This window comes from Caloenas nicobarica, chromosome 12 (assembly GCF_036013445.1).
Source record: "Caloenas nicobarica isolate bCalNic1 chromosome 12, bCalNic1.hap1, whole genome shotgun sequence".
Classification (NCBI taxonomy): domain Eukaryota; kingdom Metazoa; phylum Chordata; class Aves; order Columbiformes; family Columbidae; genus Caloenas; species Caloenas nicobarica.
In genome coordinates this window covers 18,348,397-18,373,081 of record NC_088256.1, presented here as the reverse complement: position 1 = coordinate 18,373,081, position 24,685 = coordinate 18,348,397, and positions in this window count along the sequence as shown.

The following is a 24,685-nucleotide window of genomic DNA, read 5'->3' as shown; positions in this document are numbered from 1 at the left end:
GACTGAGTGAAGATAGCTATATATTTTCACAGTATTTTTGTTTGGAAAAATAATGAGCTTGGAGCAAGTTCCTGATGTTTTGGATTTTTGCCACCCTGGCATGTGATTAGAGGCAAAGAATGTTATGCATGTTTCATAACCAGGGGTCACAAGAGAGTCTAAGTACCAAATGTAATGATGTATTTTTGCAGTGAAGTTCTGCTACTAATGTATTTATCTTCATCTTGCTCCTGTGGGTATTTTACTTAAAAAAAAAAATATTCAGAAACTGAGAAAGCCACAGTGTTCTTGCTCCTAAATAAAATTAGAAGGACAATTCTGACCACGCAGTGACCAGCAGTGTCTTCACAATATAGTACAAAATTCCCACTGTTAGATATGATGACCTGCTTCAATGTAATCCTGTTAGACACAGGAAAGATACAATCTCTAGTGTGCTCGCTTGTTCGGTATGGTGGAATATTATATATATTCAATATTTATACCCCTTTATTTCTTGTTTAAATTTTCTTTCTATTCTAGTTCCTCTTCAAAATACCGCATGGATGTTTGTTTTGGTTCTTCCCACCATTGCACAGAGCCCAGATCTCTCTGCTTGGATTTCTGGGCTATTGTGAGTTTGGGAAGAAGGCCTGTAATTTCAGTGGATTGTGGCCCCTACTGGGGGCTCCAAGTTGTGCTGTTACTTCAAGAAGGAATTTTGTGTTAAGACTAGGAGTACCTCAAAATGACATTAGTTGGTAAACAAGGAAGATGCGATTTTCCTGGAAACTTTGTTTCCCATGTAAAACAAAAAAGAGACTCATTGATGCTCCAAATCTCGTTTGTGAAGTGCCTCATTCTAGAATTTAGGAATTGTGCAAATAAGTTGTGAAATAGTATTTATTTCCTTTTTTGCAACTTGAGTTACCTGGTTAGAATGACACTTCCTTTAGGAATTTGGACTTGAAGGGCAAAGCCAAATCCCTGACTGGAAGGAGGAACACACCAATTTGTAGAGGATACAAGAAAACTGAAACTGCAATAATGCCCAGTGGCAGCAGTTCCAAAGCACTCCAAGAGTTTTTAAAAAAATCTTTATGGAAATAAAATGTTTGAAAAACCTGTATTTTATCAACATCTTTGATGAAAATCTTTGTGAATATCTCCAGTGACAGACATCAAGGAAAATTAAAAAAAACCCCTTTGTCTAGTTCAGGAAGTGGCAGAACTACACAAGGTCTACTTGATTGCTTCTGTAACAGCTTCTAAAATGTATTGTCACAGAGGGAAATTGCTGTTGATTGTATTCTTTTATTGTTGAACATAACTATGCAGCAGCCCAAAAAAATAATTCTCAAAGAGGTGATTAAAATTTATAATGACTACGATGGATGAAAGAAAGGGGGAAAATTATGACAGCTTGTGGTTAAGTAAATCATAATCTTGGGAAGAAACTGTGATTGTGTATGACCTGTAACTGTTTAGAGCATAGTGGGGGAGAGGGTTGTATTCTTCTGAGGAGACAGAAGCCTACTTGGTGGCTGATAAGCAGCTTAAACTCTCTACTCTGGAATCTAAATTAAGTAGAAATATTCTGTGCTCAAGGTCTCCTGCTTTAGTTATTCCCTTGAGTACTGAAAGTACTATATATTCATCTACTGTACTGTAGTGTCCCACTATGTTGCCCAGGTTTTCCTTGTTATCTTTTGAAGGACAAAATCTTTTTTACCCCTGTGTCAATAGTTCGGGAAGTTTCTCTTTTGTCTTAAATTAATAAGACTCCCAGAAATCTTTGTATTAACTATTATAAATCAAGCCTTCAAAGTCTATGAGCAATCATTTGACATTTGTCAGAGTTTTAGTATGGAAATTGAATTATTATTTTATTTCAGTATGTTTTGTTTTTCCTTATGTATTTAATGGATATATAATCTCTCTATGATGTTATTTTATTGTGAAAATTTGCCTCTGAAGAAATTATCTTCAAGTTGTCGGTACCATTTAGTCCTGTAGTACTCGAGTTCCCTAGTCCAGATTTCAAGGGGAGCCCTGGTTATGCAGCTTTGTGTTTTGCCTAGTGGTGTCCTATGAGCAGGGTATCCTTCTTGCTTGATGCATGAGAAACTGAAGGATCAAGATCTCCTTTAATAATTTACATGCTTTTTTCTTTGTTCCCCTCAAGGCTAACTTCTAATGTTCCCACTCACAAGTATTGACTGACCCCTTAGTTATTTCCAGTGCAGTGAGCAAAGCTCTTTTCATTTACTAGAATTAGCAAGGTGAGCTAATTTATAAAACCTGAATCAGACAACTTGGAGGACATTGAAATAAAGAAGCTTGATTATGCTTTGGGATTTTATAGTAAGTCTGAACTTTATAATTAACATATGCACCTATAGTAAATGGAATTTAATCTCTTCAAATTTAATGTCAATCTGTCTCTCAATTAAATGCCATTTGAGGGCTCCCTTTTACTTTATTTAAACCTTCTTATGAAGCTGATTTATCAAAGTCCAGAATAATTCCCTTTTATATTAAAAATAATACCTTATTCTTTTAGCTAGAAAATGATGGGTTTTTAGTCTCCTTCAAATTCCCTGAGAAACTGAAAAGTGCCAAGTTCTTGCCTTTTATATTAGCTTCCTAGATAGTGTAATGTTTCTAAGAAGAAAATACCTGCAAACAACCTATTGTTCCATAGAGGACATATACATGCTGGGCTTCAGTTCAAAAAGACCTGCTATGAATGTCAAAACAAAACAATTAGGGAAAAGTTAATTGCATTTTTCAGGTAGCTAATCTTTTTTTAGGAAACAAAAAAAACACCAACAAAAAACCCCCACAAAACAAACAAAAAAACCCACACCAAAACAACCAGACTGCAAGATTTCTCCTTTCTTAATTTAAGTATTGTTGGGGGCTGTTTGGTTTTTAGGGTGGATTTGTTTTGTTTTTCATATTAGCTTATTCCATCTCACTTCCAGAAACTGGAAGATAGGTAGTATACAGAGCAAGAGGCTGTTGAAGGAAAAAAGGACAGACCTATGATTAAGATAATACAATTACATAGGAGGTTTTTCTCCTTTTCCCTGCAGGTTTCCTTGCAATGCTAGGGTAGCCTTGTTGTAAGCAGTTCTTAGTAAGTGGATCTGCAGGCTCCCTAGAAGTCCCATTTTCAGAACATTCAGGATCTGCGGAGATCTTTAGAGTATCGCCTGCAGGCAAAGACGAGCTTAGACACAGCCAGACATGCACTAACTCTGACTGAGATACAAATGGTCACATTAACACTGTGTTGCGCCTGCTGCAATATTTTGCTTGCACAAGATGCCTATTAGCACAGACACATTGCTTTTGCACCAGAGTTGCTTACATGCACTGAAGACTTTGTTCACCAGATGAGTTTAGCTCTATCAGCATTTTCCCAAAAGGCAATACAAAAAGCTACATTTTCTGACTGATAGCTTAAGTAGCTCAAGCTACTGATTATTTCAAAGCCAATAAACACTTAACACTCCTTGGCTTAGTCTTACATCCTTAAAAAGTGCAAGTAGCATCACCCTTTATCTCTCCAATGCGTGAAATTAAAGATGGGAAGGGAGATTTTTCCCCTAGAGAAAACTCAGAAACTCTTTCACAGTATCCAGTGAAACAAGGTCTGTGGCTACAACCTGAACAAAGAGGAGCTCTTAAAAAAAAACGTTACTGATAAGTATTTCCACTAGCTGGGCTTTGTCTTATTCCGGCTGGTGAACAGTGAGAAGACATGAGGAAATGGAAGGAAGCTGCGTCAGGGGAAGTTCAGATTGGACATCAGGAAAAGGTTTTTCACTGAGAGACTGGTTGGTCACTGAAACAGAATCCCCAGGGAAATGGTCAGGGCACTGAGCCTGTCAGAGGTCAAGTTGCGTCTGGATGATGCTCCTTGTCATATGTCTTAGTTTCAGGTAGTCCTGTGAGGAGCAGGGAGTTGGACTCAGGGATCCTTACATGTCCCCTCCAACTTGAGATGTTCTGTCATTCTTTGTTGCACTTCAAAGGGCAGATTTCAATATCTACAGTGCACATAGTTTCTCTTGTGGTCCTTGGTCTCATGGAGTCTATCCATATAGCAGGGGGAGTACTGCTGACTAAGTTCACTGTGGAAAGGGACAGACAGAATCACAGAACAGATGGGCATGGAAGGGACCTCTGGAGATCATCTAGTCCAAACCACCTGCAAAAGCAGGTACACCTAGAGCAGATCGCACAGGAATGTGTCCAGGCAGGTCTTGAGTGTCTCCAGAGAAGGAGACTCCACAACCTCTCTGGGCAGTCTGTCCCACTGCTCTGTCACCCTCCAGGTAAAGAAATTTCTCCTCATATACAGATAGAACCTCCTATGCTTCAGCCTGTGCCCATTGCCCCTGATCCTATCATTGGGCACCACTGAAAGGAGTCTGGTTCCATCCTCTTGACACCAACCCTTGAGATAATTATAAACATTGATGAGATTGCCTCTCAGCCTTCTATTCTCCAGGCTGAACAGACCCAGCTCTCTCAGTCTCTCTTCATAAGAAAGGTGCTCTAGGCCCCTAATCATCTTCGTAACCCACTGTGGGACTCCCTCCAGTAATTCCTTGTCCTTCTTAAACTGGGGAGCCCAGAACTGGACGCAGTACTCCAGATACGGCCTCAGCAGGGCAGAGTAGAGGGGGAGGAGAACCTCTCTTGACCTGCTGGTCACACTCTTCTTAATGCACCCCAGGATACCGCTGGCCTTCTTGGCCACAAGGGCACATTGTTGACTCGTGGTCAACCTGTTGTCAACCAGAACTCCAAAGTCCTTCTCTACAGTGCTGCTTTCCAGCAGGTCTGCCCCTAACCTGTACTAGCACCTGAGATTATTCCTCCCTAGGAGCAGGACCCTACACTTGCCCTTGTTGATCTTCATTAGGTTCTTCTCTGCCCAGTCCTCCAACCCGTCCAGGTCTCGCTGAATGCGGCACAGCACGCTTCCCTGGGCTTACAATGGAGATAATATTCAAAGTCTTTGTTATACAAACAGCAGAAAAAGTATAAAGGGCTAGTTGTGGTTTTGTTTTTCCTTCCAGTAAATGTCAATTTAATTTAGAAGGTAAAAAAGAGTAGACAGAAAGTGAACAAATTCTTCCTGTCGCAAAGTGCAAAATTAGCATGCTGTCTTTGTTTTTCCTATTCATTAACAGTTTCCTGAATTTTTCTTTATGACAGAAATTTAAAGTAAGTCTGTTTACTTGATTTCAAACTGGATATAAAGCTTTGCAAATTATTGTGGTTCAGGTATGTCGTGTTCATCAATTCTTTTGATAGAGACAGACTCTCCACTCTAGTCTGGTACCCCATAGCAGTCAGTTGAAACTCTATTTTAAAAGCACCGGGATTCTCCAGAGACACAGGCCTCCAATATCATGCATCTAATTGCAGAATTGAGGCCTTAAGGATTTCCATCCATCTAATGAATTTCCTTGTGACCTCGTTTTCTAAAGCAGCAGCAGTTTATTTCTCCTTGCTTCTTGCCAATAAGAACTGGGCTGCAGGTAAGTTACTTGTATGACTTTGAAGTATCGAATCATTCATTTATTCACAGAATTAACAGATGTGGTTTCACATGAGTTGTTTTGCTGTTGCACTAGAGAGCAATTTTTTATCCAGATTTTTAAATCATCTGCAAACATTAAAGAAATAAAAGCCAACCAAGCAAAAATAAAGTAGGCTTTCTTCTTAACATTGAAAACTAATTTCTCTTTTTTGTTAGGTGACTAAGTATCTACTACAAAAATAAAATCTTTGAGGATGAAACAGCTAAACATAATGTCTGTTAAATATGGAAAGGAAAACAAAGCCAAAATGCAACAGAAACAACAACAAACAACACCAATGACAGCCAAACCAACCAAACAAACAAACAAAAAAACCCTGCTGCAATTGCAATTGAGACACTAGCCCAGGTTTTAGGAGACTTTCACAGCATTGGCTTGGTGCAGAGGTGTTTGAAAGAATCCATAAATCTCTGTGATGTTCCTTTATGTTCCTTCTAGCTTTGCCTTGATAGGGAAAGGCAACACGACAGGAAACTAAATTAGCTTTCTACTGAGGTCAGAAAGATGTTTTCCCCCAAGGTCTGTCTTACAGTGGGTCTGCCCTGCCAGATCCTTTGCCTCCCCCTCTAAGACGGGCTGGGTGAAGGTGGTGACAGTCGCTCTGGGAAGTGCTGCCCAGGGTGCAGCACATTCAAACAAATACACTGGAGCCCGGAGTAGAGAGGCTCTCAACATTATGAAAAAAAATTTCTAATTTTACTGGTTCATGTTTCAAGTTATATGATGGTCACGTTTTAAAAAGCTTTGGTATATATGTTATGTGTTACACGAATTGTATAATACTTAAGAGCTTTCTTTAATTTTTTAGAGAATGTAGAGAAAGGTAGGCACACAAATGGAGACTTCCGTCCTTACTTCTTGTAATTGCTCTAGGTGCTGCTGACATCTTGTATTTCTATGCTAAGCTACCCTCCTGTTGGTAATTTGCGTTGAAGGTAGAGGGGCTTGATAGATTTCAGAATGTCACTTAAAAAAATGCAGGTGTGTAGAATTGCTTGTGCAGAGTTTAATGCCCAGGTCTTACCAAATTTCAGGTGGACTGCACATGCTTTTATACTGACATTAGAAAAAAGTCCCAGACTGGTTTATAAAAATATTTTCACTTCAGTAATGAGTGCAGGAGAAACTTATTACCTGAGATTTTTAGATCAGCTCTGTCTTTAATTGTCATTACTGTCAATGATGTTTTGAAACTCAACTCTGAATTTATCATATAACATTTTATATCAGTTGTAAAATTGTCCAAAATTTGATTGGCAAATTTTATTATCCTCCCAAAAGGTTTTAATTAAGATGTTTGGAGGCCAAACAGCTGTGCACAGAAATGATTAAAAATCAAACTTTAGAACCTTTAGTTTAAAATATTTAATTTATGTGTCATATCTTCTGCTTGTTATAGAAATCCAAATTAATTGAACGAGTAGAAATGGCAGATGCACTTCTGCTGGTATAAAATTTGAAGCTGGAAATGAAAATGACCATGGGAGTCATCTATTTATATTTGTAGAACATCAGATTGCCACAAATTGGTACACCTTGGCATGTGAGTCTGTACAAAAGAGGGTCGAGCCTGGGACACTGGGATCTAAGGCTGAAAAACAGGAAGACTTGAAGTAGTGCATGACTTTGAGTGTTTGGTTAAAATTAAAGATTGCTTGTGTCATTTTCTTCCCCGCGCTATGATTTTCTAGGAGTGTTCTTTCTTGTATCTGTAATATCTATGTGTAGGGCATCTTGTGATCTCTCAAGATGATCTTTTTGGAATGTGGGTTATTTTTCTTGTTAAGGCTGTATCTGCCTCTCAGTTTTTATTTATAACTAAAGCTGACAGGGTTCTGAATACCAGTCTTTAGGAGCTTATTTATTTGGTGTGGGTTGGGCATGGAGGCAGGGAGGGAGGGCTTTTTGTGGTTTGCTTTCCCCCACGCCCCCCCATCCCAAATCCCAGTCAGCAAATTTTACTACCACCCGTAAAAACGCACTCTCTATGTGTGCATGTTGGGAGGCTGGTTTTTGTTGAGGGTTCAAGGGTTTTGGGTGAAAATCCCATAATATGTAATTCTGGCAGCATGCACAAAAATTCCCAAAGCAAACCAATCCTATTCTGCCAGTACCGTGAACTGCAACAGGCTGGGGGGGCCCTAGGAGCCCTGGCAAACATTGGATTGAATTGCTTCAATTTTTTCTACTTTATTGACTGAACAAGTTTGAAAATTGGAAGTTGCCTTGAAGACTGAGTGGAGAAATGCAGTATTTTGAGCCCACCAAATGAGCTAGATGCGTCCAAGGTCTGGGGAATGAATGGCATCTTAGCACCTGTCTTGTTGCGAGGGCCAGATTGTGCTGGGGTGTGATAGTGAATGTAGATAGCAAAATAGTGGTGGGGACTCTTTTGCTCGTGTTTTTCACACTTTCTGTGCCTATCTCACCCTTTCTCTTCCTTTCCTGAAACAAATTCCTAAGATATATCTTAAGACCTGTGTACATTACCTCTGTAAATCAAAAAATAATAGATGATGCATTTTAAAAGCCTCTTTCCTGGCAGACACATCTGTCATAGGAAGCTAATTCAGAGGCACAGTGGGTTTCCAGCCATTAGCAGATGTTGTAGGTTACATTCCATTCACTAACCTTAGAAAAAATACCCTGCACATATTGTGACAAAAGAGAACTGTGCCTCTTGGGAAGAGGCTTGCCGTGTTATAGCTACTCTTGCTTTAAAATGTTTTCCATAAAAGAGGAGATGTGGGAGACCTTCATATTCTGGAAGGGCAAGAAAGCAAATGTTTGTACCATGTTTGCTTTCCAGCATGCAAGAGCAGCTTCCCAAAGTAAAATAGAAATTAAATCAGAACAGAACTCTAGTGGCAATAAAATAAAATCACTCTTGTGCCAGTGTCTTCCAATTGAATTTGTGCTTTCTTTCTTGCCTGCTGCACTCCCTTGTGACTGATATAGCACATTATATCTTGGAGATAGAGTAGAAACCACATTTATGGGACTACACTCTCCTCATCTTCCTCTTCCATGTCTTGTATAGCCCCAGTGTGGTCCCTAGAAGATAGAAGGGAGGAGGAGGTAATGATGGAATTTACCACTTTGTTTGAGAAACAGCTGAACAGCAATATCCAGGAGTCTGAAGGTAAACTGTCAGTCAAGAGAAGCATCAGTCTTGCTCCTCTGCACTGTGTAGCTAAGGGAGGGCAGTGGTGATGAGGGAAGGAACCGCACCATGACTCTGTTTGGCAGACCTCTTCGTGTTTGTGGAAGGAAGCACCACGCCACAGTGCTAAGGTGTTGTCACTTGCAGCTGCCAGGTTTCCCTGTACCAATGTGCTAATTTTAGGTGAGATAAGAATAAAACGCTGCAAACTGTAGCATCTGTAGCTAAGCTGTGGGAAATTGCTAGAGGGCATGCTATATTGTTGGGAGTCCCACAGGAGCCTCAACCAAGTATCAGAATCCATTCTATGCAAGCAATATTTCTAAACACTTGCAGCAGAAATCTCAACTGAACAATAACTGAGAATTATGACCCTTGGGGTGGAAATCAAAATGTTCTGTTGTTACGGTAGGAAGTAATGGACATCGCTTCAACTATTATACTCCATAATCCAGTTTTTCTGTGCCTGGATCACCTCAGCACAGAAGAGAAGGAAGCTCTCTGGGGCTATCGATGCTCTTACAGAAAGGACTCTGGCCCCTGCTTCCCCTGGTAGCCCTGGGGGCTTTTTTGTCTTCCTTCTTTACCTCTCTGCCCTGACCTAGCACATACTCTTGTTCTAGTTTTGCAGATTGAATGGTCTGGATTTGATCTTAGAACTTGTCAGTGATATGAAAAATGACTAGAAAGTTATGCTTGTGTAAAATCACATGTTGGGCTGCTTTGTCAGCATTATAGTTATTGCACAATATTCAGATAAGAATTATAAAATAGGTACTTATCACAACAGACTGAATATCCAGATTTCCATGTTTCTAAGGATTTATTGATCAGCCAAGATAAGGCAGCTAAAGTATCCTAATTCAAATAAATAATTAGCCTCATTTCTTCTCATACTTGAAGATTTAAGGTATAAATGAAATATATACTTCTAAAAATAGGCTTTTCAAACTCAGGAAAAGCCATTTAAGTGAGAATTCTTTTCATTTTGATTGTCTGACTGGCTAAATCGTAACTGAAAGAGGTGGGACAAAAATATTGGAACAGACTCGTCATTATCCTCAAGTTTGTATGTGTGACTGCACTGAACTACTCTTCTTACAGAAGATAAAAGGCTGGTGATTTGTTCAAGATATTCACTTGAACATTTTTAAAAAAAGTGTAAAACCAGCCAAAACATTGATATTTTGCAACAAAAATGACTGGGTGAGATCCAGTGAACAGACCACAACAGAACGATTTAAGAACCACAGATAGTTTGGTAAATGCTAAAAGAAGTAAAAGGTAACACACTGCTCCTGTGGTATTCAATTTTCTGTCCAAATTCCCAAATTTGAGACTGAGGTAGACCAGTGATTAATGTGGAAGAAAACCACATATGAGGCCAAAATATACTTTTTTGTCTATTTGTAAATGAAAGTTGATTTGCAGTATTCAAAATCATCTGAACATATTAGATAGGGATGGTTTGGGGTTTCTTATAGAATTAATACATTTAGTACCTTGTTCTATGAATATTTCTTTTCTGGGGTTATTCAAAAGCAAAGACCTATTTTTAAGTGAGTAAAAACTTCTGCCAAACAAAGGAAATATCATCTTTTCATTTCTCCATTTTATCTACAAGAAAGTTTGCTATGGCAGTGGCTCAATTCAAGTAATAAGTAATTTCGAGGTCTATATTTAAGACTATAAAAAATATAAAATTAGATCTTAGTTTCTAAAGATCTGGAGCTTTTAAAAATAAATACTGAAGAAGATATCTGAGCCCACTGTCAAACCTACAGAATATCTTGATTTACTTTTTGCAGAAGGATAGTCTTTGTTATCTAGGTAGGCTTCTGTCCCAAATAATAGGAAGTAGGCAAATATCCTATATGTTACAGGATCAGGTCTTTCAAATTATAGGTAATTTCAGCCTCAGCAGTGAGGTTATGCGTTACAAGTTGCTTCCTTTGAGGCTTATCCATTGATAGTCCTACTCTTTACAGTTTTGTCTGCAGTACTCTTAGAAGTGAAAAATCTTCGTAATGTGAAAGAAACTTGAATTGTCCAGCAGTTTTGGCTCTGCTGGATGATAGCAGTTAGTGAAATCAGATGGCTGGCTGCTTCCTGAAAGTGCTGGAGTCCCTGTGCTGTCTGAAAAACCCACATCTATAGCCTGCCAGGTAGCAAGTGATTGTTTCAGCTGGGCACAGTTAATAGGTTTCTTCTGAATGATCTCTTCTCATTTGTGTCTTTGTGAAAGGGATAAAACATGTGCACTTACAACATCTTCATGCTTCAGTACCAGCATCTGGATATATTTGGATATAACAACAGTGATGAGACCTCCTGATTCTGTGGTATTGCTCCTGTTAGGGCTCTTACAATAACAGTTTTAAAGTAAATTGGCACGGAAGCAGTGAGATGTAAGATTTAGCTTAGCCTGCCCAACCTATAATAATAATCATTATATGTCTGTTAAACAATGTTAAGTACAATTCTATTTAAAAAGCAATAATGTCTACTCCTGATAATGTACGCTTTTATTGGAAACTGTGAAGACTGACACATAACATGCTTGTTTGGCTGAATGGCATTTTCCCCAAGTTTATTATAGCTTAAGACAGACAATATTTACATTTCAGGGAATGCGACTTTATTATCAGTTACAATGAGAAGTATATTCTGAGTGCAGTTAGTATAAGGATTACAGTTTCTTACTGCTGTGCGTACTTACCCATAGTTTGTAATTGCTGGTATTTCTCCTTAATGTGGTGTTTCTCCTGATGGACAAAATGCTCCTGTAGATACCCAATTAGCTCATAGCCAGGCAAGATCCTCCAAGACTGATGATGGAAACATACTCTGAAAGCAGAGGCACTGGGGCCAGTGCTTTCAGCAATACAGGAGTGGGTGTGAGTGTTTCCATGCTCCTGTGTTCTTCAGGCTGAACAAACCCATAGTCTGTGCTTCAGCCCCATTGATCATCTTGGTTGTGCTGCACTTGTTCCATCGTGTCGATGTCTTGCTTCTACTGAGATGCCCAACTCTGGACAAAATATCCCAGATGTAGTTTTAAAAGTGCCAAACACAAGGTAATAACCCACAGTATATCAGCCACTATCTCAATTTTGTTATCTGCAAACTTGGAAACGATGTTCTCTCACTCACCAGCTAGGTTGTTAGTAAAAACATTGAGAAATATTAGACCCAGTGATGAAGAATCAATCCCTGACAGATGCCACTAGGAACTGATCACCAGCTTGGTTTTGGCTTTTCCCTGTCACTTTTCTTGGTTTTGTTCTTGTGGCTAGAAATGGCTTTGATGAGGACTTGCTCCACAACTTTTCCACAGACTGAGGTTCCCCAGAACCTCCTTGCTTTTCTTGAAGATGGGTTATGTGCCTTTTTCTAGTCATCTGGAAAGTCCCTGAGCACCATACCCAAAGTTAGCTTCCTCAGGACCTTCAGCTGTGTTACATCTGGTTGCTTGGACTTTTATATTGTTCAGTCCTACCAACGACCTTCATAATTACAGAAACACGAGATTTATAGCAAAACAGAAATGCATTGATCCAAAACATTGTTGGAACTTCTGCTGCTGCAAATTGCATTTTTTTTTTTTTTCAATCAGGTGTGTTACATCAGCTTATACCAGCTGATGTTTTGGCAGATTGTTGAGCATCCCATAAGAATAAATAAGAATATTTGGGGTATGCCTTTATTGATACCAATCTCAATATATTTAATGTCTAGAAAAAAGAAATCTATTGCCAGTATCCTCTGGTAAAGGTCAGGATTGATTTATTCAAATCCTGTAATGCTGTTGCTGATAGAAATGTGTGAATGACTATTCTTTGTAATGGATGAGATAAATAAAAACTACTGTATGACTAACTGGCAGACATGAGAAATCTAGCTCTTCTGAATTCTTGATCAATGCTTTTTCAAAGCCAATATTTTCTGCTTGTTTTGCGTGGGAGTCTGACTGGACCAGAGAGCTGGTAATAGTATTCCAAAACTTTTTCCTTAAATGACTCCTTACAGACTAGACCAGCAAAGCAGCAACCAGAAGGTTTTGCTCTCTCAAGACTGATTGATGACCTATGTGAGATAAGTTTGTGCTCTCAGTATAGTTACTAGTGGAAGAGATTTCTGACATAAAAACCAGCACCATAGTGTATCGTCTCCATGGAAATTTTGGCAAGAAACTGAGGACTGATAGGGATTGGAAATTAGTTATTTTTTTGCACCTAGAGGATAGAAAATGATAGAAAGGTATCAGTGACACCTCACTGATCATTGCTGTATTTAAAACAGATAAGTAGCAGAATATTTTTTTACTATTTCTTCCGTTCTTAAACATCATGTTAGTGATTATAAATGCATCCAAATTACAATATCAAAGAGAGAAGATTGCACTGGATGAAAAGGAAGTTAATGAACAGATTACTGTATTCATTGCATGTGTTATTTTTAAAGCTGAGTAGGGAGGTGGTTGGGGGTGGTTGGTTGGTTCAGGGATTTTTTTTCTTAATTCAGAAGAAATTTCAGATGGAAAATTAGGCAGAAAAGATGAGAGGTGTATCATCCCCACAACACTATCCAATGTCCATGCTGTATCCCAAAAGGCTGCATCACTGCACACAAACTTCTAGCACCTCTGTGACTTTTGCAGCTGACTTCACACAAAAATGTCTATATTCAAGTCCATCGTGTGCGTTGATGGCAGGTCCATGTTATGCTGCTGTTGCAATAGAATGTAGTTCGTTGCCGTGCCTTCAGGATGTTACAAATGTACTGCTGTAAAAAGTGGAAATGATCCTGAATGCTCTCTCTCTGCTGCAAGCCCTAATGTACCATGTGCTAAATAATACTGCATTTTAAGTTAATAATAAAATACAGCATAATAAAGTCCAAGCAGTGAACATGAAACTGAACATATGCTGCGGTTCCCCATTCCTGCTAGATGTAGACCTCCAACTATTGATGCTGTTGTTACTAAGGCAGAATTTTTTTTTTTTTTTCCAGAAGATTTTCCTGACATGCTATTAAAATATCTTCCAGAAAGTCCCAGGAAAGTAGGTATCAAATGATACAGAAATGCCTTCAGTGTTAATTAATGTTTTCATCAATGAACTGGAAAAGGGCTGAAACAGCAGGCTAATGAAGTTCGACAATTTGTTGAGAGGAGTCTCATAAACGTTTCTGGGAAACAATGCAACTTCATGGGGGAATGGATAATAAAGTAAAAAGAATTCCAGGAAATACTAAAAATTAGAGAAAGATAAATAGGCCAAGAACCTATTGGTAGAAACACCTGGGTTTTTTTCCCCTTTTTTGTAATCATAACCTCGTCACTAAAATAGGGTATGGGCCAATGTTCCTGCTTTGATCACTGCTGAATGTCTCTTTGTTACAACCTCTGTCTTTAAGGGGTAAACACAAGAAGAAACAGTATGAGATCTAAGAAGGAAAATGGAAATTGTTGACCCAAAAAATATTATATCAGTTATATTTGATTGCTTGACAGTTGACCACCTTATTAGAATAATTTTGATTAAGCAAAGGCCTAATTCTCTTAAACAGTTACCATAAATATTTTAGAGTAGTTTGTTTCCATCAGTGCTATCTGATAGGGGATATACAGTGTGGAGAGCACCCTTCTTCGCAGAGCGATTTCCTCGGGAAAGACCTCCCTGCTTGCCGTACATGCTCAGTCAGGTGTATTTCCACCAGATGTTTCTGATTTTATCCATGCTAGCGCATCGGACCCAAAGCTTCCCCTGTAACATCTTCAGCCAGAGGGCACAGAGTTATTACAGAGGACTGCATAAAAGCAAGCAAACAGGAAAACCCATACAGATTCCATGTTGACTTACAGCTAAATCAATTATATTTCTTATGTAAGTAAGAATTATCACTCAGTTAGGATTCTCGAATTAAAGAGTTGAAGGACGTGGCAGTTACAGCCATTCGAGTTAGAAATAATAAGGAATTGCTTCTAAGTTACTAGAATGATGAGAGTTTTAGCCAACTTCAGAATAATTGTGGGATAATATTTGACTAAAACTTCTTTCATTGCTTAGCTACAACTTTCTTAGCTGTATATAATATTAACATTAATTTTAAAAATTTATTTTACTTTCAATAGAAGTGATATGTACATAGATCAGTCGGCAAGAATTTTTTTGCATACTTGTTTTGTTTGCTTTAAGTCAAAGTCGACATTTACAATCAGATTCCCTTTAGTTATGTAAAGTTTCTGTCTGTAAATACATTGCTTTAAATCTGAGGTAGGTAGGTAGTAAAGATAAATTTAACCGCAAGTTTTTAAGTCCAGCACACGGTCTGGAACTGGTTATTCTCCTGTTCGACTGTGTGCGCTCTCCCAAAATGCCAAGTGACACTTCACTGTTTGAAATCTCAGAGTCCTTCAGATTAGAAGTGCCTTTCAGATGGAGATGCATTTTCGTGCTGGTTTTTGGTAAAATATAGTGTTATGCATTGTCATGTTTGTTTATGCTACATTACCTTGTGTCAGGAAAGCAGACTGTTGGAGCAGCAGAGCTGATGAATGATGAACAGCCCTGCTGCCCTTGAAATGATGTTAGTATTTGCATGTGTGGTAGATGATAAGCAGGTTAAGTAACTGCATGATAGTGTTTCTCTAGATGTTTTTTCTTTGAATTCCTCACTGTGTTTCTGTCCTGTATCTCATAGTTCGGGATATAAAAGATACTTCTCATTCTGTCTTCATATACTGTATTAGTCATTGCCTTATTCAAACATTTCTTATAATAGTGCATAAAGCAACATAACAAAAAGCGTGGATGTATATTCACAAGTGATTGTATTGGAAAATTAATTATCTTGAGCCACAGCTGTTTCATTGTTGTTGTCAACCCTCACCAATTCTAAAATAAAACATCAAGTGGGAGAATATATGCTTCTGTCAGTTTTAAAGGCTCAGATGCTTAAAAAAAATATATTTATATATCAGTACTCAATGGCCTTTAGTCATGTCTGTACCACACTCAACAGATATCCACTATTTTTCCCACATACACCCAGTGCTAAGATGTTTTAGGGGAATTCATGCACATGCCTGCTTATATTGTTAGAAATAAGATGTTTCCAGGAAGTTTCCTAATGTTTGTTATGCTTCCTTCTCCCCATGACAGTGGGACAGGCAACTTCTGCCTTCTACTTAGGTCTGTCTAACCTTGTTGCATCATGAATATCAGAGATTTTGTATATGTCCTAAAACCATTAACTGGTGATGTTTCGTTTTTAAATTCTGGTGTATATGTTTAAGATGTAGTGCATGGTTAGAACTGTGGGATGTAATATGAAACAATAACTCATTGCATGTCGATTTTGATTTCAATGCATTTTTTGTATGATTTCATCAGGTTAACAGGGCATCACAGTACCCTTTTCTCTGCTTACTGTAAATAGCAACATGATGTGCAGTTTTCCTAACATTTCTGTACCTATATATAAAGCAAGAGCTAAAGCGAGGGTATCTTTCACTTTTTCTTACCTTTGAACTATCTAATGGTTTTGTTTGCAAGTACAATGAGTTTACTGCTAACTTCTTTCTGGGAGAACTATCTTCAAAGCCAGCTAGTGTTCTCTGCTGATGCACTTTAACATCCAACTAGAACGGCAGTAGTAGGGTTTGCTGATTCAGCTTCCATAGCTTATCTCAAGGCACCTATCAGAGATTATTTCTTTCCGGACAGCTCACTCTCCCATTTATATTGATTGACTCCATGAAGATAGACTGAACTTTTGTCATTTTTTTTTCAGATAGGCTTGCCCTTCAAAACAAAACCAAAGAAAAAGGATTAATGGGTAAATCGTAAAAAAAAAATATGTGGGACCAAAGGTTTTTATGTTAAAAAAAAAAAAAAAAAGGGCTACGAAAACCTATAAATTCAATTCTAAACCACGCTTAACTAGTGCTAGGTATTTTCATGAAGAATAACAATGAGTTGAACCTGCCACAGCTGAGAATGAAATGTTACTTAAGGTGGAGTGTATCCATCTTTTCAATGCTGGTGACTTAGCTAAATGCTATTGAGGGCAGACCTCTGTGAGTTTATTTATATTCCTTTCCAAACGTGTCTGAGCTGCCACAACTTGCAGCACAGAATAGAAGGCTATCTGAAAGAAGTCCTAATTTAACTTAATGCCCTTAGCTATGAATTCTGAGGTTCAGCAGCTGCTCTAGAGAGCTGAGCTCCAACAGAGAGGGTGAGAAGGGAACTTCCAAGAGAGGGAGAGTGCAAGAAGCACTTCAAGCACTTCAGCAACTACTACAGATTTCCAAAGGTATTTCCATGAAACAGAGCCTTTAGTGTAGCAGTGCTCAAACTCTGCATTCATCACTAGGGATCTTGTCTTCCCAATTTCCTCCACCATCCTGACAGGTTGCTCTTTCTGACCTGTGTCAGCTACTGCTTGCTCTAGTTACTTTGAAAACATTCACTTGACAACACCTCTGTCACATTTTCAGACTACTTTGTGACACTGCACTGTATCCAAGAATGTGCAATGTCTAAGAATCCATGAAATGCAAGGGAAAGAGGTGCTTTCCTACTTTGACATAATTAAGAGAATTTATGACCAGCTGTGAAAATTTACAAAATATTGTTACCCGTTACCTTCATCTGAAACCAAAATAAGAGCCATTACTTTATCTATAAAAATCACATGTGTGATTTGCTTCAGTGGTTTGTGGGAGGGGGTTGTGGGGGTTTTTTTTGTTTGTTTGTTTATTGTCTTGTTCCCTCCCCCCCGCTTCCTCCTCTTAGGTTAATGTAATATTTTAAACAATAAATTACTTTCGTAGCCTAACACCTTGTACATTATATTTCAAAGTAACAGCCTTGAATGTGGTGTGGGTGTGTTTGGTTGGTTGGTTGTTTTGGGGTTTTTTTTGTTGGTTGTTTTTTTATGGGCAAGAAATAGAACTTTGAAAACAAAGTAATGTAGAAGTAAATCCTTCCAGTACAGCATCAGCAGCAATTTGAGCTATAAGTGACCTTCAATCTAACTTCTATTGACATCAGGAATTCTTCTAGAGAGGAAGGACAGTACATGGCCTTGTAAATGTTAGTCTCAAACAAATTCACCTTTGCTGCAAGTATTTATATACTAACACCCAGAACAAGTGAGTGTTATAAGATCTTAGAAAGATGTATTTGACAAAGTGTGGTGCACTGAAGAAATGATAAGTTTCCTGGACTTCCTTTTCCTTTTTGCTTTCTCTGTTGTATTCTTGGCAACAAATTTTGAAAAAAGGAGTTCAGTTCAATAATTGTATTTGTCATTAGTGTATATTTACTGTATTGCAGACAATTTACTGAACTGGTGCCTCTCCTTGTGTTATGTACACATTCAAAATAATTCCATGTGAATTATTGCCTGCTTATATGTTTAAACATAAATGTTTTTCTTTTTGTGTCCTCAGCTGAACTAATAAAAGTCTTGCTTCGATGTTTTTTTTTTCTTTTTCTTTTTTTTTTTTTTTTCTTGTAAGAATGTAAAGTTGTTTCCGTTAGACACTGGAGAGTTTTTGAGGTGGGAATCTGTGTTATTACTGAGCGCTGGTTTTGTTACTTCCGTGAGCATGGAGTTCTGACAGACTCTTGAAGTGCTTAAACCACATATTTCTGAAGATGCGGAGTTGCAGAGTTAGAGATGGGAGGGATGAGTAGTTCCTGCACGGAAGAGCAACTCATATAGTGGCTGCAGTGCTCAGATGTTTTAAGTCCAGGAGTTAGGCAGGTTTTCAGAAAAAATAATTTATTCTCCTTGTACCAGCTTTTTTTTTTTTTTTTTTTGCCTTAAGAAAACAAAACAAAAATACCAAACTGAAAGGACATGAGACTGCATGAGACCTCCTGCTAAAACCACCTAGTTGTTCCTACACAAGAATTAGTACTTTGTATTAGACTAAAGCGTGAATACCAAATAGAGCCCATGTTGGTTTTAAGGTGCCCAAAGAAGAATTTACAACTTTCCCTGGAACTTCAACATTCAGGTGATAGGTTTTCTATTTAATGGAAATGTTTTAATACTTCCAAAACTTACCTTGCCATTGAATGTAATTCGTAGAAACTTAGTAAAATCTTCATGAGGGACTGAATCTGTTTCAAGGTTCACAGGCAGAATAGCATTTAGAATTCCTTGCTTCACCATTTGCTATCAGAATACCAATGAGAACATTTTGTTTTCTCCTTGAGCTCTAACTACTGTCTAGATGTGGATTATTTTAATACCGAGATCTTCCTTTTTTAGTAGATACATATATATATGGAGAGTTTGAAAATAATAATAATAATAAATTGCTATGTTGTCCTGACCCATGCTGTTTCATGATTCAGTAGTTGTGGAATAATTTATGTGGAGCGAACTGACTTGCTGAACAATGTGACTTATTTGCTGAAGAACATGTAGGAGAGGGGAGAAAGTAGCATACATTGTCACTTTATACAGTGCCAAGCCTGAATTCCAAATAGATGATAGTGGATTCATTCTTCTTTTTTTTTCTTTTTTTTTTTCTTTTTTATATTATATACATTCCACACAGCAATGTCATTGTTTGTAAATGATGTCACCCAATAAATCATGTGGCTGCTTCCTTCAGTAAAAGAGCAGTCTAGGAGCCATGAACATACTATTAAGAAGGGCTTAAATGCTTAGCATACAGGTATTGCCAGAACAACATACAGGTCTGGTCACCTGAACATGGCACTGGTGACATGATTAGTCATGTTAGGCAAACCGGATATTTTTATAGCTAAATCACTGACTGCTCAAAGGGATTATTTTTTTTATCCTTTTTAATATGGGAAGCAGCAACAGTAAAATATGAAGTTTAGAAACACTGTTGTCTTTCCCACTGAAATTCATTTTTCTGTCCTTAATTTTTTTCCTTGGCAACTGCTTTGCAGTTTAATTTGTCTTGTTTTGTTATTTGCACCCCAATGAGGCAGGGATGAAATGAAAACATGATTTATTGCTGAAGGTAAACATGAGTTGAGAAAAGCTTTTAGGCCATTGCAAAAGGGAAAACTTAGAGATAAAAAGGTTGAAGTACCATTGCCATTATTCATGTTAGAGCAGTAGCTCAAGCAAGATGGTCTCCCTCTTGCAATTCTTTTTTTCTTTTTGTTTTTTTTTCTTCTAACACAAAGTAGTAGACAATTGCCCTTTCTGAAGAGCTTTTGCTCTAATTGAAATAACAGGTGAGAAAATGGGATAGTCCCATTTTATGGATAAGGAACTGAGAACAAAGAGAAATCAGTGCTTGATTCGGTGTCTGTATTAGCACGTGTTTGCTTTTAGAGTGAATAGTTTCATTTCAATTCAACAATGTATTCAATATGATTTATACCAGCTGAAGATCCAGCCCAAGGAGTTCTCCTTGTATCAGTTCATCTAGTCCTTGAAGAATAACATCCTCCTTCAGCTGCTTTTTGCTATGCAAATGAAATACTGGAGATTTTAAACATAGAAGTGGGTTTTTATCAGTCTGCCATATGTTTTCCATAGATAACCACATGGTCTAATTGGTTTGATTCAAACTACTGACACCAATATGCAAATCTGGTTGAATAGAGTGTGTTTATACTGCAGCTTCCTTAAGAACCATTGATTGAAATATGAGTGTTTAAAATAGATCCGTGTGGAATATTTAAGTAGTCTGCAATTATGCACATTCTCTCTTGCTTATGCCAAGTCCTATGAAGCTAATGAGGAAAAAGTACTGGTCAACTGCTCTTCTCTAACCTCATGCAATATCTTAGTGCTTGCAAGATTTTTAAAATTAAGCTGGAGTAAAAGCAGCATATGTTAAATAGCTGTTTATGTAGCACAGTTGTTAGAAATGCTTTTATCGCCTATGTGAGGTTAATATTATATTATTCCAGCTCCGAAGAGATTTTACTGAAGCATAGGCCTTTCTGAAACTTTTTGAGGTTGTTTTTTGTATTTGTTTTTGGGGGGGGGGGGTTGTTTGTTTGTTTGTTGTGGGTTTTTGTGTGTGTTTTGTTTGGTTTGGTTTGGGATTTTCTTTATTTTTTTTTTTTTTTTTAAGTAGTGCATGGTTATGGTCTTGTAATGAACGTCTCCGGCTAGTTTCTTGTCTGTACTCTTTGCACCTTTCTTTTAACATCCTTCCACAATCTGTTCAGGCTAGATATCAGGTGGGCCATACCATCATGTCAATTATTTCCATCGGAAGGACTGCCAGTACAATCTTCTACTGTTCATTTTTCATTACCATCAAACATCCCATTTCTGTACAAGAGTTGAAAACTGTTTATGCTTGCATCTCTGGCTTGCTACAAAAATACATAGGCTCAGTATATAATCAAGTGACTACAGAATTTCTAGTCTTGATGGAAGGTGCCTGAATGTAAAATAATTGTTTTGTAGGGAAGAAAAATTATGCATATGCTAAGCAAAATTTGAGATACTTTAACTCCATTTTTAGAAGTTTTTCTGTCAGGTTTGTATGATTTGATGGCATAACAGCTGCACACTGGTTTATGACTGTTCTTTATTCAAGTAACAGCAATTATAAACAAGCAAAAGAGTTTCTTGTAAACAAGAAAATATAGATTATATTTATATCCTTAGTATTTCACATCATAAAACCATGTTATGCTTGGATAGGAGTTCAGTATCATTGTATTAAATAGATTTTTATTAGTATGAATCACGTATCAATGTCTTGACTCAGTTCTTTTTATTATGCAGAGAAGCCCATACCTCCAAGAGCCACGTTGTTGCAAAAAAACCCATCTTTCAAGTCTCCACCAAATTACAAACTGATAATGCACAAAGTAGTGACTACACTTGTGGCTGTTGCAAGCCACTTAAAAGATGCTGGTATTTTTAGGTGTCAGTTTTAAACAGCAAGGTATTGGATAAGAACCTTAGCTGCTCTTTCAAGTAAAATAAAAAGCAACTTGAATAGTGAAAAATACTTAAAAAGTGTAATTCCTAAGGGCTAGAAAAACAAGTGGTAGATGAAACCAGTCAAGTGAATGGCCAGCAATTTAGGATTTTAGGACCCTACCTAAATACTCTTCATAAGGGTGGCTTCAGTTAGGAACCTCTCCAAGCACTCCTTTGCATAACTGCTATAGACAATGGGGGAGAAGGTCTTCCTCAAAGGTGCAAAATAGTGTGATATGGAGTTATGTCTTTTATTTCAGGTTTACAGCGTTGGTTATGTTCTGCTAATCACACACACACAAAAAAAAATCCCACCACCACAACGCAGCGTACCCCTGGCCTCGTGGAAGTCACTCAGAATGCAACCAGTCATTTCCAAGGGGGACAGGATTTTATCTGTGCTACTTTCATTCTTCTTTCTTTATATTCCTGTTACTCAGATCGAGGCACTGGTGAGAATTAGGTTAGACGAGTAGGGGCACCGAGCTGCTGAGACTGTTGGTCTGATGAAGCTCAGCAGCACAGATATTCTGGAGGGCAAAAGTCTCTCTGGTGCACACAGCAAGCAGAGTCTTGCAACTGGCTTTCGCCACCAGCCTCAGGGTTTATTCCAGGATCTGTGTTGCTTTCTCAGTGGGAGTACTCAGCTATCCTCATTCAGCAAGATCCTTTGACTGCTCTTAACTCTTAGACTAAAACTAGTACTGTTCAGCTGGATTACTCCTGCACTTCCAGTTGAGAATCTATAAGTACGCTGATGGAAAAATAAAATTAGATTGAAAATTCTGTGCAACTATACTAGAAGTAATTTTTAGAAGTGGTGAAAAGGAACGATGAATGGCATATACTTTATTAGGAACTGCTGTGCTTCAGATAAGGCAAGCTATTTACTATATGCATTAACAAGTTTGGAACTATTTGATTATGGCTTCTCTATGGGTGGATCCACTGGGGTACAGGGTCATTTAATTAGGGACAACATCTAAGATTAATGTTCAGCAAGAGGTCTATGAAACCTGAGGAGAAGAAATGAGGATGATTCTACAGGAAATAGTGTAACAGTATGTTCAATTTAAGAAAATGTATATAGGCCTAGTGAAAAATACTCTTTGGTTGAAAGAGTTTCTAGTAAGATTAACATATAGGACTTTTCCTTAATGACAGCGTGCAGCTATGGTTCAAGATGTTTACAGAAGTAAACACCATTTCCAAGGATATGAATGTGTTGTAAATGAATCACGCAGAGAAAAAACTAGATTTGAACATACACACATATAGAAAGTTGTACCAATACCAAATTTCTAATGGATTTTTGGCCCTCTAGGGTGAAAATTATTAGGAGTTAGTCTTGTGAGCATGTATTCACCTGCTTAATATTTTCCTTTGAGTCACTGTACTAATGTTGCATGTAGTGTCTTAAACTACAGATTTCTGTCATGAAAACATCGTGGTTTTAAAGGGATAAGAACCATATCAATCACTTATACCATCAAGTGGAAAAAGCAGTAAAATTATGAGACTTTGGATAAAACACTGATTTAATCACAAAAGGTACCTGTTTGTAAGCTTTTAAAAATTGAAATTGTGGGAGGAATAAATTGATCTGTGTGATAGTGGATAAAACAAAAATATTCAAGAATTCTACTGGTTCTTGGAGGAGCGTACAGCTTTATGATTGTGCTTTCAGCTTCCTAATTTCAGGACACTATAAGCTGCTGATTATCACCCTACTTCTGCAATTAGATCTATTTACACTGGCAAATGGCTAATGTGTAGGCTTGTTGGAGGATCTCAACATAGGTATAAGATCAAGAAAACAAACATCCGTAAGAAGAATTGGCATCCTCATGTTACTTTACAAACTCTTGGCATCTTTCAGTGATGGAACTTCCTATTCCATGGACAAGGCACAGTTCTGTAAGGAGAACACCCAACAAACTCCTTTAAAGTTAGCTTTGCTTCTATGAAGCTCTGAATCTCACTCTCAGCAAAAATTTGGCATTAATTAGTAGCCTCACTGAGGAAATCTCCCCCAACCCATGCAATTGGAAGCTTTTTTTATATTGAAAAGCACAGCATATTTGCAGTTGGATTATAAATCTGAGAATAGTTTTGAGATTCAGGATTAACATTTTAAGGTTGCATGCAAATTAACCCTTCAGATCACATCTAAAATTACTACATGACTAGTGTATCAAAGCTTACATGTTTCTCCATTACTTTATATCATATTCTATAAATTTATTTGTGTTTGGTATAGGGTAAATTCAGTCCCGAAGATAAAATTTTGCTTTAATTTACACTTGTAAAAATTTATCTGTATACATCTGTATACAATTACCTTTCTGCATTGCCACTTTCTCAGTATGAATGTTCATATTCTAGATGTTGAGACTAGTGCTATAAATTGGGTCACAAGGGGTTCAGGTCGTCTGACTAACCAGCAAATGCAGCTTACATTGCAAAACTGTATTTACACATCTTGAGTTGCAGGCTGAGTTGCTATGTTTTAGCTAATTGCAACATGTCCTTATAAATACTTGTATAAAAGTCTGAAAGTGTCTATTTTCTGGATAAAACTAATTGCATATTTTCTTTAACTTAGCTGAAAGTGCCCATGCTTAATTAGTACTCTGTCCCTGATTTCTCTTTCCCTTTTCAGACTCCATATGCACAACAGCAGACTCTATGTACTCTGCTTTTCCTCCCAAATCTATCTTTGGTGAAACTTTGCTGGGAGACAGGACTGGGCAGTTGTGATATAAGACATTAAGGAATGCAAGCAATTTATAGAGAATTACTTGCTAAGGTATTATCCTCAAGGACTGTAGGGAAATGCTCCTGATGAGCAAACGACCAGTAAAAATTGCTTTTCTCTGGACTTATGCCTTGCAAAATTATTCCAATTATTAGCCAGCCGTTGTCTAGTATGTCCTAAGGAGACAGAAATCAAGGACAT